The sequence below is a fragment of the Canis aureus genome, chromosome 13, assembly GCF_053574225.1.
Source record: "Canis aureus isolate CA01 chromosome 13, VMU_Caureus_v.1.0, whole genome shotgun sequence".
Lineage (NCBI taxonomy): Eukaryota > Metazoa > Chordata > Mammalia > Carnivora > Canidae > Canis > Canis aureus.
Window position 1 is genome coordinate 39177176 of NC_135623.1, and position 15626 is coordinate 39192801.

General features: G+C 39.3%; 1 long non-coding RNA gene across 3 annotated transcripts in view; it reads right to left on the reverse strand.

Annotated features, from left to right (window-relative positions):
* LOC144282304 (uncharacterized) overlaps nucleotides 1–15626 on the reverse strand; it is an 80880-nt gene that overhangs the window by 20963 nt on the left and 44291 nt on the right. Inside the window, exon 2 of one of the 3 annotated variants that reach the window (XR_013350698.1) lies at nucleotides 12261–12400. This is a non-coding gene — a long non-coding RNA (uncharacterized LOC144282304). Of the gene's footprint in view, nucleotides 1–8053; nucleotides 8206–12260; nucleotides 12401–15626 lie in introns of those variants that run through there. The other 2 variants (XR_013350697.1, XR_013350699.1) reach the window with 2 other exon arrangements.

The following is a 15626-nucleotide window of genomic DNA, read 5'->3' on the forward strand; positions in this document are numbered from 1 at the left end:
GCCGCATTCTCGCCTCTAAGCAGGAGAAGCCAAGAACACCCCACCCCTGGTGGTGACCAGCAAAAATACGTCCAAACATTGCTAAATATCCTCTGAAAGGCAAAATCTCTCTGGGTCAAGAACTTCTGCTTCAGGAGAAAGAGCTAAAAGTCATAGTTTTTAATATCATTCATTATAATGGAGGAAGAAATTAAAAATGAAAGTCATGCTTGGTCACCAAATTCTCCCACGACCTGCTTAATCTGAAGTGGAGAAAATTGAGGTACTGTCGGCTTCACAACGCACTGACATTTTCCTTATGATTTTGCCAAGAAACATGTTTACAAGAAAACAGTGCATAAAGAAGGTGCCTCCTCGGCCTCTCCTCTGTTAGTTGTATGAGATATTTTCTCTCTTGTCACCTCTCTGGACAAACAATAATAACTCAAATAACTATCCCTAACCATCTAGCCTGATATCGTCAAAACTAATAACTATGGGCCACCACTTTAGAGAGAATGATGTCTCTACTTCCCCATTCTAATTGATAAAGGATTATAAAAGAGCAGAAGATACAGCTGCAGTTTTGCTTTCAGGATTATCTTCTCTTTGGTTTTCCATTTTTTACTACCCCCATTTCTTTGTTTTGAATAGAAATCAACCGTCTTGTATTAAAATGACTTTTCAGGAACATGAGGATCTCATAAAGTGGGAAATGTTTCAAAAATTGCTTTGGGCAACAGGAAAAGTAATACCATAAAAAGACCCAGAAATGACCTGGCTCTGGGTTCTCCACCTAGGCCCTGACACCATGAACTAGGGAGCTGTCATCAGACGAACAGAGAGAGCTCCCTCTGTGGCAAACCCTACGTCTGGCTTTTTCCTGAAACATCCCAGCCTATACCGGCTGTCCCAGGACTGTAGTTACTAGCAGCCTCTTTCACTTTCAAAAGGGCCAGAATTGGACAATGAAGTGTATGGTTGTCTTACTCAGAGTTAAGGTGCATCTGACTGGTCCTACGAAGGAAAGGTGAAGCTTGAGAACTGGCTGTCTGCTTTCCCGTGTGCCCTGAGCACACCTCAGACTTCTCTCAGCTCTGTGGCAGGCCTGGCTCCTGGGATAGCACTTTCTGTGGCCCCAACTCAAAGGTAAACAATCTGTGGGTCAATAAATGAATCCATCGTCCACCTAGCTTACAGATCCACATATCGTTTATCTCTTAGCTCCCAGGAAAAGTGAAATGGTAATTAGGTTACCATGCCACAGAGTCTGGCTTGCTCAGGTCTTCCAGAAGGCCTTTAGATTCAGGGAAGCCCAGTGGAAAGAGAGTTGACTCTCTGTCAGCGTGGCCTCAGATTCTCAGGCCTGCTAAAAGTGCCCCGGACTGCAAAATGCTGACCAGAAGAGACCCTTGATAAGAGCCTCGTTGCCCCATAGCCCAGTACCCCTCAGGTTAGGGCAGGGGTGATATTTAGACATAGCCAACTGGCCAAGAATGTCCTACCTTGGTACTAGTAAGATAAGCCTTTCTTTCTCAGGACTAAGAACTCAGCTTCAATGATGACACAAGGATGAGGGTTTAGCAATATTACCACACAGCCGAGCTGAGGAGGAGGGGAACGAGAACCCAGTCACAGCTGAAAGACAGCCTGAGAGATCAGACAGTCTCTGCAGGATGGGCATCGTGCCCTTCCATGACTAGCAGCCCTGCTCACCCCAGCCTCCTCTCACCGTGATCCCTTCACATTCCAGAATGATCTGCTCTCAGTTTTCCAAACACATCAATCTCCTCTCCTCTCAGTGCCTTTACAGATACTCCAACCTCTAATCCACATTTAATTTCCCCCTTGGGTCTCAGCATAGATGTAATTTCTTCCAAGGAACCCTCCTGAACCCCTAAATTGGAATTTGGGGGTCCCTCCTAAACATCCACTCTGCATTTCCCTGCTGTCAGTGGGCTCATCCCACTTAGTTATAATTGTCTTTTTAGTCATCTATAGCCTCTACTAATTATAACCCCTTTGAAGTTAGGAACTGCCTTATTCTTTGCTCCCCATTTCCCCCTCAACCATAGCAGATACTCAAAGAACACCTTTTGAATGAATGAATAGCCAGTTTCACTTTGGTACCAGGGGCTGTAGGGGATAATGATGTGGATAATGACACCTGCGAATCAAATAAATAAGCACGTACTCCAAAAACGTGTTATGGAGCATCCAATACTTCCCCTAGCTCATTATTTATTAGTCGCCCACCATGTACCAAATATTTTTGCTTGCAACATTACTGCGATGTTAAATTAGATAATGCACGTATTTGATGTTTCATAAATAGTAGCTGAAGTTATTATATAACTTAAGTCTCACTACAACCTCATGATGTAAGTAATAACACCTGAGAGGATGGAGCCTCAGAGAAGTTACACTGACTTAACAGGAAATGGTAAAGCCGAGATGCTAAGTAATACTGCCTAATTCCAAAATCCAAGCTCTTTCGCTATAGCCTTTGACCTCTCTGAAACAGAAGGAAGAAAGGGAAGAAGGAAGGGAGGAGGGAGAGAGGGAAGGAGAATTTACAAAGAAAGAAAGGAAGGGGAATTGAGACAATTTTTCTTTTAACCCTACGTAACTGTAATCTTGGCATGATTCTTCAAACAAGTATTATTGGTGTTGCTTTTTGTAAAGCATCCAGGCTCCAACTGTTATAGGTATGATTGATGAAGGAAAATTATAAAAATGATCCAAATCTCTGACCTAACGGAGCTGTGACATTGCTGAGATGTGACAAGCACGTAGAGACTGAGGCTCTGCCCACCAGCTCCTCTTGCCACAAGGGTCCTCAGTAGGTTTATCCAGCATCCAGAATTGGCAGGCCAGGGTGCCTCCTGTCCTCAGTAGGTGCATCCAGAATCCAGCATCCAGAACCGGCAGGCTGAGGCACCTCCTGTCCTCAGTAGGTGCATTCAGCACCCAGAATTGGCAGGCCAGGGTGCCTCCTGTCCCCAGTAGGTGCATCCAGCGCCCAGAATTGGCAGGCTGGGGTGCCTCCTGTCCTCAGTGGGCGCATCCAGCACCCAGAATCAGAATGAAGCCAATTGGTTTCATCCTTGCTCCAGCTTGCTAGAGTGAATCACACCACCCTTGCAGAAGATGGTGAGACAAAATGCTTAGCCAAGTATTTTAGCAAACTCAAGTTATGGCTCTATATGAAGAGTCATAAAATTTTGCATGAAAGTAGGGGGGGAGGCATAATCAATGAGCTACTTAAACTTGGTTTGCAAACAGCCTTTCTGTACAGACAACAAACAGAAAAAAATAGATAGCATCCAAATACTTTCTAACACTTGGTGGCTGTAGGAGGTTTATCAAGTCAGATCAACATCATGTCTACTTTCCAAAAAAAGGAAACCGATAACTAAAAAAATGCATCTCCATCAGTGTTATAACCCAGGGAACTCAGAAAGAGTATATATGAGTCTCATGTTTTCTTTATGGAAGCTTCTATGGATGAGTCTAAGATGATATATGGCATCTGAGGCAGAACCATCCTGGCCACACCACTCAAACATATCTCTTCCTCCATAGATTAGATACTAGGTGCCAGGCACTACACAAAAATCTAGAATTAAATTGTGAACCAAACGTTTGGTAATGATCTCTGCCCTCATGGATTCTATGTATACTCTGGTGTGAAAACAGATAATCAAATAATCACAGAAAATACAGGTGAGTATAAACCCTAACATTCCCATGAGACACAATAAATTATTTTCTGATTATATAATGAAGACATTTTAGTAAAGAAGTCTAATTGAAATGTTGTCTATACTAAACACAACATTGCCAATAAGTTCCAAAAAATAAAGCCTGCTAGGATAATGAAGAAAAAAAATTCTAAATATAGGCAATGTCTTCTAAGGCAGGCAACTTTCTCATGCATTTCTTTCCAAGAAGGAAGTGATACAGCAAAGCATTTGGACACTTATGCCTATGTTGTATCATCTATTTGCTTTGTGAGGATCAGTGAAGTAAGCCCACACTACTCATTTTATTTCAGAGAACTATGAAACTTTCAAGTTGGGTGGTTTGAAGTTAAATTTTATTCTCCCTCATTTCACAGATGAAGAAATCAAAACCCAGAGAAAGCAAGTAACTTGCTCAACATCACACACAGAGGCACATCAGAGCTGGAAGTGAAATTTGGCTTTCCTCATTCAGTGTTCTTGACCCCAAACCAAGATGCAATAAGCCCTTTACTTTTTGTGTAAGGGTGCTAATTACCAAAGAGAGGTCATCATTTGTTTTTAAAAATTCTCTCTCTCTCCTTCACTCTCTCTCTCTCCACCTCCCTCTCTCTCTCTCTCTCTCTCTCACACACACACACACACACACACACACACACACACCAATAAAAGGATGAGCTTAAGGCAAAAGCTATCAACTAAATAGTAACCTGGCTTTCCACTACTAGTGTTACATAGCAAACAGAAAAAATGTGCATTCATTGTTCACTCTGCCCCTAAAAGAGGCTTTTAGACAAAGCCCAGTCGATTACTCTAGATGCTTTGCTGTCTACTTGTGGGTTTGTTTGATTTTATACAGAAAACCGTTTAGCATTTCAACATAAAAGCCTAAGCTGAACAGACCGGAACTCTTTCAAGGACTCAAAATAAATATTATATTATTATACTTAGTCTCTGGCAAGAAACACTTTTTTCCAAGGTGACATTCATGTCACATTCCATAGTGTGTTATTCAGAATCTACCTTAGCAACTTATTGTAGTTCGTTGACTCAAATAGCATAACCTCAGGTGACTAAAAAAAAAAGACAATGCAAGGACATAAATTTTAAGAGTAAATTTCTTCAAAAGCAAGGCACAAATTTGATATGTATTATCTACATTGTAGAACTAAAAACACTTTTAGATCTGAAATTTGGCATCATCTTAACTTGAATCATCTGGCTTGAAACAAGGACAGGAATGAGATGCCAGAAAACCTACTCCACCTACCACTGTACATCCCTTCTCATTAGTGCTAGCCAGTTGTGAAAATTTAACCAGGCACTTGTTTTTCTAGGTCTAAGTTTTCTCATGTAAACAATGAAAAATCTGGAAGAAATTAGCTGATTAGTCCTTTGCAAAAGCAAAATACCCAGTTCCTTTTGGTTCTCATTTTTATTATTTGCCCCCAAATCTAAATAAGACAACACATGTCCCAGGGACAGAGAGATTTGGCAAAAATATAATCCACATAGCAAAAGAGAGTCCAGGTAAAATCTAAAAGTACATATGAATCACACATGGGCCATAATACACAAATCATATGCATTAAGAGAAAAATGGCCTGAGAGTCCAGAAATCTGATATATCTTGAGAGGTTGGTACAACCATACTCTCAAAGTACAGACTTTGAGTTGTGAAAAGCATTAAATAAATCTTTTTCTTTTCTTTTCTTTTTCAACAGACTGCTCTTGTTTATATACTGATCAATTTTCCTGAATTTACATGAATGATAATATTGGAATTGTGAACATGTTAGAGATGAGTTGGAAAAGCATTGCATTAATTTAAGTCAGCCACTTTATAACATACATATATTACATATAATACAATGATACCCCAACCTCAACTCTGATGCTAAAAATGCCTAAAATGAAATTATATGAATCAGCTTTCATTCTAAGATTTGGCACTATAATTTCAAAAATGGAATTCCATGATGAAAGCAATAATTGGCACCAATAAATGAGAACACTTTACTCTAAAATATACAGACATGTATGTTTAGAAATCATATTTTTTAAATAAAAAACAATAACTTCCTCATAGAGTACTCATTATTCTTTGCCTTGATCCAAATATGAAACAAAAAAATGTTTTTTTCTTAAATGTAGTTCTAGAACAGAACATAGAGATGATTACCAATTTGAAATGTGGGAAGAGAAAGCATCCATTTCCCTGAAGGAACATACAGAGTGCTTTCAAGACAAGTACACTTAAAAGAAAACTGTTTGGGACAACACTGCTTCCATTGTAAGTTTCTGGCTCTTTTTCATATCAAAGTCTTTACAGATGACCTTAGTACCAGTGGGGTGTCTATACTGGAAATGCATTCTTTGCCACTTGGTAAAGTATACATAGTAAATAAATATCGGAGTTAAGATTTTATTGATGGTTTTTATCTGTAGCTGACTAAAAAAAGATAGACTTTTACCTTCAGGTTAGATTATGCTAAACAATAACAACAACAACAACAAAAAGGATAAGCAGATCTAAAACAAACAAAAACAAAGGACAAGACCAAAGGAAGGAAGAAAAAAATCAAAAATTATTTTTGAAACAGCATAACAATGGTAGACGAGCTGATTAGCAGTTATGTTAAACAAATAAGTATATAAATAATATATACATGGATAAAACCAATTATATATAAATACAGCATATGTATATACACGCACAGCACATATATATATGTGTGTGTGTGTGTGTGTGTGTTTGTGTATTAACCCTTGGAATCTCCCAGTAAATTGTTGGTTCTACTCTAAGTTATCAGGAAGCCCGGCAGTCAATAAGACCCAACCTCTTGCATAGAATGTTCAATCAACTATTTACAGCCTCTTTCTTAAATGTGAATATCCAGCCAAGGGGCACCAGATATTTGAGGAAGACCCCAAAGGGAATAGCAAAGACAAAATAATGATAATAAAAAGAACTTGGAGGAAACAGGGAATTCAGGGAGCAGAAGAAAACTTCAAAAAAGTTATACTTTCAAATAAATATAAAAAGATTTTTGTAGTTATGAATGAAACAAGAATAGGATGGTATTTTTTTAAAGAAACAGCAAATATAAGAGGATTCTTTCTTCATGAGCAGAAAAAATGTAAGTAAATAGAAAGGTCAGAAACATAAAGTAGAAATTAGATCAAAATAATAGAGATGGGGATGCCTGGGTGGCTCAGTGGTTGAGAGTTTGCCTTTGTTTCAGGGTGTGATCCTGGAGTCCCCGGATGCAGTCCCACATCAGGCTCCCTGCATGGAGCCTGCTTCTCCCTCTGCCTGTATCTCTGCCTCCCTCTGTGTGTCTCTCAGAAATAAATAAAATCCTTAAAATAAATAAATAAATAAAAATAATAGAAATGGAAAATAGAACAGAAGTGGGGAGAGTGGGTAGCCAATTAAGGGATCAATCCAGAAGGCCAGAGATCTGAATTAATGTTTCAGGGGAAAAAAAATAAACTGAAAGGAAAAAATATCAATACACTAATATAAATACACTAATATATGGTAAAGTAATTAGCGATGAGTCTTCCTACAGTTGAGGATTTAATCAGTCATGAGACCACATCATGTCAATGTTTCATGAGCAATTGAGTTGGAAAAACTAAAACTGTTTCCTTGTGGTTTAAGGAAATATTTCTTCTAGATAAGAGAACCAATATCTTTCACTCTAAGACCACTTGTAGAATGTCAAATGTTTATGTCTGAAAACTTATGACTGAAAGCAATTACCCACTAACTGGCCTAGAATTTGTTTCTGTAATTGTCCAAGTTTTATCTGGAATGAGAATTTTGAACGACGCTAGAGGAACACACCTTCACCAAGAGCAGCACGATTCTGACCAAACATTCCTTGAGTACTCGCCTTGTGAGCCTAAAACCACATCGGACGCAGAATAATCAGGTTACAGGAGAAAAGAGATGAGCAAAGCAATTGATTTTGTGTAAAATCTTCATGTGGAAAATCTCAAATATATGCAAAAGCAAAAAGACTTATAAGATAAAGCCCCATGTAAGAAGCTTCAACAATTTTCAACTCGTGATCAATCTTATTTAAACCCACATCCAATTCTCTTTGGCCTCATACCCAGTGGATTATTTCATAACCAAACTGAAACATCACAACATTTCATCTGTAACTATATAATGTATATATTATACATAATATATTATTAGATATGCATGTATGTGAAATATATACTATGTATTTTCGGAATAAAAACTTTGTCATAAACATAATGACAATTCATTATCATAATAAATATAATTAACAGTAAGTATAATACTAACTAACCAAATCAGTACTCACGTTTTCCAATTGTCTAATAGTTTCATTTTCATTTTGCTGATTCGAATCAGAAACTATTTTCCCATTGGTTACCCCGTGGAATGGTATGTACAGAAAAGACAGGATAAATGTTTGATTCTTTCTCTTCATTTATTAGCTTTCAAATTTTTGAGTTGGTTACCTAATGTCCTCCAAAGACAACCAATGGTTTTGGGGTTTGGGGGGATTTTTTTTGCTCTGTGTGTGTATGTTTTAGAATCTCCGTAGGATTAAGCATAATAGATGTGTTTTAAGTCACTGCAGTGATTATTTTATTGATGCTCAAATTGTCCTATCTTTGGCGACAGAAAGCCTTTCCTAGTTGGCTCCAGAGTGTTTTAGACATAACCCCAAAATAGCTTCCCTGCTCTTCCATAGGATAAATTATTCCAGGCTCCTTGTTAAACATTTCCTGCCCCAGATCTAGAATCAGTTCTTTCCCGAGGAACTCTATTTCTTTTCAGGAGGGAATGGTATTGAGAGACCACAGTCTGGGTTTTGAGCCTGGTTAATGAACATGTTCATTTTTACTGAGCTTGTGTCACTGTTTCCAGGTCTTTGCAGTGAGTAGACCTAGAAAACCTGTACTTTCTTATATTATAACACATTTCAGTTGACAATTATAAAGTCAAGACTACAGAGTTTTTTCTTAACATCCTTGATCTTATATTTGAATTACCTTCTTCCATTCCCCAAATCCTAACTTCCAACATGAACATAATTTCTCATTTGTTTTATCCCATAGTACATACATCAGTCCCAAAAAAAAAAAAAAAAAAAAGAATAGAAGGAAAGAAGGAAGGAAGAAAGGAAGAAGGAAGGAAACTAAAGAAGCCAAAACAGTAACACTACTATCACCAACAACAAAATTAAGAAAAACCGCTTACAAATTCTTTGGCAATTTCTTTTGCTTAGCATATACCTATAGATAAATTACTTTGTCACCTGAAATAATTCCTCTCTGTAATTAGGCCTCTCATTTGAGGCTCAGGTTCCCTTGTGTCATTTTGCTCTCAATTTTGAGAGATTGTTTTGTCTCATGATTAATTTTGTTTTATAATCACATTAAATATTTACATGTTTTTGAATTCAAAAACAGAATACATTCAATGACATCCAATTTGGAATTCTATCCTCTCCACTTCATTTCCTCCTCCCCCATAAAAAACTTTTTCCTGCGAGGTTATTGGTTTTTTTTTTTTAATATAACCAAATTTATATTCAGATGACCTTCTTAGATAAAGAGGAGGATGCCATAAGCACTTCTTTACATCACAATATTTTTTTGACTTAACAAGTTCTGGAGATCATTCTGTAAACTTATTAATTTTTCGAAAAGTGTGTTTTTGTAGCCCAGGTGAGAAATTTGGCTATAAAATGGGAGCATTAGTAAGCATCCACTGGCAAAAGAAGGATTTAATCCTAATGTATTATAAAAAAAATTTTTTTTAATTAAAAAAAAAAAAGCAGATTGGAGCTTTGTAGTAAACCTTCATAAAATGACTCACTAAATTCACAGCATCGTGCTGGGAAAAATTAGAGTAGGTGGCTTTGCTTCTGAGAGGCATACACAGTGTACAATTTTACCCTGCAAAATGCTTTAGCTACTACAATTTTCTTTTGCTTTGCCTTTTTGAAAAGTAATGTTCCTTCCTATTTTAGCAGCACCATTTGCATTCCTATTATTCACTCTGAACTGGGATTTGCATTTTTATCTTTCCTTTTTGTTACTTGTTTTCATTCCAGCACTTCTCTTCAGTGCTCTTTGCCTTTCCTCTACCTTGCCCTTAAATGGAGGCCTCATGCTATGGGAACGGAGCCATGAATTTCCTTGCCATCATGCCAGGCCTTGTCCCAATTTAATGATATAAGTTCCCTTGAACTATTGCCAACGAAGCTAGGACATCCCACAGGCATTTGCTATGGAAACACCTTCATGACTAATGGTCTCTCAAATTAAGGCATTTTAAAATTGAAGCTAGAAGTGGTTTTCATTTAAAAAAAACAAAAACAAAAACAAAAACAAAACAAAACATATTCTGCAGCTGTGGAAAAAAAAATCTAGCAGTTCTCTAAAAGTTGTGAGTTGCCAGGTCAATATGCCCAGATTATCCGAGAGGTAGATTCCTACAAGCCCAAGGAAGGGAGGTAAGGAGAGCAAGAGTTGATGCATACTCATCCAAGCCTTCGAGCAGCCTTTGTTCTCTTCTGCCGTGTGCTTCTAAATTCAGGTGTTGGGGTTGTGCCAGGTTCTTTTCCTTAGAACAGACGTAGAAACGTTTAAGACCCTGTATGATTCGGGTGCTGCCAACACCACATCGCGTTCCACTACCTCTCCCTCTCACGTTATGATAGCAAATTGCATAGACTTCTATGGACCCACCAGGCCATTTTGCCTTTGTTCAACCTATTGCCTTTGCTCAATAACTGATGGCTAATTAAATGATCGAATGAGTAAATGAGCATGGGATGTGCTCTCCTAAGCGGAAAGGGAGGCCAAACTCACAACATATATATGCCTGTTACATTGAAGCATGTGTGTTTAGATTTCCTCTCATGGCTCTGTTTGAAAGGAATGAGGTTTCAATAGATACTTCTGATTTCTTACTTTGAAGAACAGCACAAAAGTGGTGAACACTATAAACAGATGCAAGATTTGTGTTTTCACTTGAAAGAGGCCAAGAGGGCTTTGCCACTCTCCATTCTTTTAACAAAGCAATCTTTGAAAGCATGCAGACAACCATACCAAGAATCCTCTTCAGCCCACACTGGCATTTCCTATAGGACACCTTCTTGCCACCTGCCATCCTGGTCTTGCTTCTGCCACGTTCTGCTAATCTCCACCTTCTGTCCCTGGTCTCTGCCCCCAGCTGAAGGCTGAGCTGTCCTGTCAGTCATGTCTAGGGGTCTCAAATGGTGAATTGCTAATCTGATGAATTTGTCCCAGTGAAGGAAGACGGGAGGGGTGGTTCCCTGGTCCATTATAAGAATCACTTAGATAAAATTATAGGTGGCCAGGGCTTGATCTTATGCATTTTTATTTAGTAGGTCTGAGTTTGCCAAAGGACCCATCTATCCTTTGTAAAGCACCTTCGCGATTCCTGTGACTAGGCAGGTTGTGGAACTGGCCCAAGAGAAGCACCATCACAGAATGTACATTATGCTCTCTAACGAAAGCCATTCAAACACCCAGCCCACTGTTGTTGTCTGTCTCCTGGATGGCAAATCAGTGACTCTGCAACTCAGTGGAGAAGACAGAAGGGAAACACCTTTCTTTGTAGTCGACCAGCAGAAGTCACTGCTATTTTAGTTATGCCTTTAGAATCTCCAAGTGCAATGAGCTTCTTTGGGGTCAGCTCCCTGACCACAGAAGTGACATATTATTTTTTTTTTTAATTCCATTTGTGTCTTCACTGTAGGTGTGATTTTTAAACACAAATTCCTTGGAAGCTGATAAACATATCCCACAAGAAGTCATCTCTCGGCCCTCCAGCCTCCTACAGAAAACGTGGATGAGAAGTCATAAATCCCAGTCCCTAGGATCGCAGAAGACTTCACTCACACTCTTTTTCCTCAATAGCAGGTTATCATCACACCTTTCTCCAACAGCTACGCTTCCTTTCCTGACCATAGCTGCAAAGTTCAACAGAGCCTATTTCTCCTACAATATATAAACGACTTTTTTTTCTTTTGAGACTTTTTTTTTACCACTCACTAATACCCTCTGGGCTTCAAGTAAATTTAAGTTTGCCAAATATCCCCAAGGAATGAAAGACCTAATTTTAGAGCAGAGGGAAAGTGTATTCTCAGAGCAACTGGGAGTACCCATCCTTAACCGTAAGAGTGACAAGGGGGGGCAGGAGTGGCCCATTTCCGCAGTCTCACCAAGCAGTATCTTTTACGAAAAATGAACTCAGCTGTTAACAGCCTGTGGAGGGACCTCTATCTACCACATCACAAGCCAGCAGAGAAGAACAGGATGTTATGAGTACAGCGTGAACCTCAGAGCCAGTGTCCAAACCATGCTCGGGGCTTCCCAGGCCTGTGTTTACCTTGTCTTCTTCAAACTTGAAGAAAGAACTCTCCTGAGAATGGAGCAATGCAGAACTGATAAATCTCCTTATTTTTATTTTATTCATGAGAAGAGAGCCCACCCTAGTTTATAACAACATACCCCAAAGTGGCCTGTGGCTCCTCCTTGGTTTTCAAAGGACTCGTGGCTTTTCTCCACATCTGCTCATTTGTAGCTGAAGCAAGCCCTGGAGCAGTCGTTGTGTATGCACAGGGTCAACAGGTCTCCCCCAGACTCTTCAACTATAAAATGAACACGGTTGAGATTCTTCTGTTAAGCACTGCTGGGGAGTCAGAAAACAAAACAAAATGATAACAGGAGCCACTGACAAAGAAACCAAAGGTGAAGAAAGTATAACCTCTAAATTTGGCCATACTTCCTAAGTACTCATTTATTATCCTCAGGGTTTCCCTTTGTAAGTTGTAATTAAAAATGAACCATCCAGGGATACCTGGGTGGCTCAGCGGTTGAGTGTCTGCCTTTGGCTCAGGTTGTGATCCTGGGGTGCTGGGATCGAGTCCTGAGTCGGGCTCCCTGCATGGAGCCTGCTTCTCCCTCTGCCTGTCTCTGCCTCTGTGTGTGTGTGTATGTGTATGTGTATGTGTCTCTCATGAATAAATAAATAAATCTTAAAAAAAAAAAAAAGAACCGTCCAGCAGCCATCAGGCCTAACTTTCTTCAAGTACCACTGCTCAGTTAATAGTATGCTAAGGAAGAGCATAGGGTTTTAGAAATATCTGGGTTTGAATATAGATTTATTATACTTGCTGAGGGATCTTGTGCGGGTTACTTGCCCTTTCTGAGTCTCAGTTTCCCTTCTTAAAAAGAACTAATGCAGGAATTAGAGAATGCACATAAAGGATTACCCAAGGTCTGTGACTTGAGAAGTACTCAACAGGCGTTATTATTAAATGAGTATATTAATCAGGACCCAACTGGTTGTAAGGCAAACCCAACACAAACTGGCTTAAACAAAAAAGGAAAATTATTGCCACACCCAGTTGAAAACTCCAATGGCAAGTTGGGTTCAGGCTCACATGAATCTGGGGGCTCAGCTGAAGCCTCAGGCTTTGATGATCCCTGACTCCCCACCCCTTCTGCTTTCTCCCATCTTGGGGCTCTGCTGTGCTGTTTGTCTCCATTCTTCTACAGGCTTCTTCCACGACAGTTCCAGGCTTACATTCTTCCAGCTGAGAAGTCTTGATTGGAGAAATCTCTCTCAACACCTCCCTCTTTGCCTCTCACTGATGCGACCCTTATGCCCACTATGGGACCACTCTGTGTGGCCTCAGATAAAGAGAGAACACTCTAAATTGATCAGGTCTGAGTCACATGTTCATCATGGGGATGGTAGGGTGATGCCTGCCTCACAAAAGCCATGGCAATGGGGAGTAGAAGAAGGGGCTTCCCCACACAGAGATGGTGGTGTTACCCAAGAAAGGGGACATGGATGCCAAGTGGATATCTCTGCAGGCCCCTGATTAACTTCTCTTTCCTTAAAGATATTTGCCAATAGAAGACACACAAACTTCTGGGCACCTGGATGGCTCAGTTGGTTAGCCATCTGCCTTCCTGCCTTTGGCTCAGGTCATGATCTCAGGGTCCTAGGATCCAGCCTCACTGGACTCTCTGCTCAGCAGGGAGCCTGCTTCTCTCTCTCCCTCTGTCATTCCCTCCACCTTGCGCACTTGCTCTCTCTCTCTCTCTCTCTCTCAAATAAATAAATAAAATCTAAGAAAAAAAGATATGCAAACTTTACCTTCAAATTGAGAAAGTTAGGTCTGCAAAGAACTAGTCTGCCTCCTACGATGAAAGAATTAGGAATATCAGACTCGTAGTTTCTCAGGACACAGAGTTACCAGAGGTATCCTAAAGGCCATCCCAGGAGTGGAAATGCTGTTGATGTTAAGCTAAAGGTTACTTATGGCCTGACTTTTCTTGGTCCCAGAGTGTGGTCCTGGCATTTTTTTAATTGGCTCTGTTTCACTTGAATCTTAAAATGTGTACTTCATATTGAAAAGAAGTTTGTCAATATGGTACCTTTTTATTTGGCCCTAATGAAATCTCATTCAGAAATAGTGTTCCTTCATCCAAACATCCCTTCATCCTAGCATTTCATCATTTAGTAAATAAAGAGGCTTGCTAAAAATGTCTTTAGGTTCCTAACATACTTGCCAAAACTAATTACAGCTTTTTTTTTTTTTAATAAACTCGGATGGCATATTTCTTCTTATAAAAACAATCTGTGTATAGTTCTAGAAGAGTTGAAAGATACAAATAAGCACACAGAGAGACTATGATATCTTCCCCCAGAGAAGCTATTGTCAGCATCTTCAAGTTCAGTTACCTGTGATGGGGATCCAAACATTTTACCCCAAACTATGGCATCTTGGCAAATTAAATATTTTAAGCTAAAGAAGTTTGAGAAAACAGCAGAAGCAGGAAGGTCACTCTGACCTTTTCCCCTTCACTTTTTTTGGCCTGAAACAGATCATAAAATCCCCACGTGAGAGATAGCCTCCCTACACTCAGAGGAGAGGAGTGCCTTATCTGAGGAGGCAAAGGGACATCAAGAAGAATCCAAACAAACAGGCCTTGCTACGTTTTCCCCAGTTTACTACACTGATCTGACCTCATACTTCTTAACTTAGCACATTACTCTGCAACTGCACACTCTTCATCACCCTTAGCATAAAATACTCCGGTCTAATTGTTTCTTTGGATCTTCATTTCCTTTAGAAGTCTCTCATGCCACATAAAACTTACATTAAATAAACGTGTGAGCTTTTCTCTTGGTAATCTGTCTATGTTGATTTAATTTTCAGACCGAGCCAGGGATCCTAAGAGGGTCAAAAAAAAGTCTTATCCTTCCCCCCCCAAAAAAAACAGAACAAACAAAACAAAACAAAAGTTTAAACAAAAATGAGATTTTAGTTTTTTATTACCTGCTTATTCCACTATTCCCTATATCAGAATTGTTAAATATTATTTCTCCTGTTTATTAAGTGTCCCTAACCTTTAAATAAGTGGTAGACAAGTTTATGTTGAAATCCCCTGTATTATATGAAAATGTTGAGCGTGTAAGTATTTTTCTGGGGAGATGGCTGATAGTTTCCATCAAGCTCTCCAGAATGTCTACAATCTAGAATAAGTGACCCTAATTTAAAATTGTGGAAATAGATACATCTGGCAGAAAAAGAGACATACAAATTCAGATCATGATTTACTTAACCAAAGCCTCCTTATTGGACATTTAGATCCATTTTAGGTTTTGGCTGTTACAAATAATGCCCAGTGAATGTAACTGTTGCTTTTTTTTTCTTTTAAATATTTTATTTATTTATTTAACAGAGAGATAGGGAAAACCAGAGAGCAGAAGCAAGGAGAAGGGCAGAGGGAGAAGCAGGCTCCTTGATGAGCAGGGAGCCCAAAGTGGGGCTCGATCCCAGAACCCTGGGATCATGACCT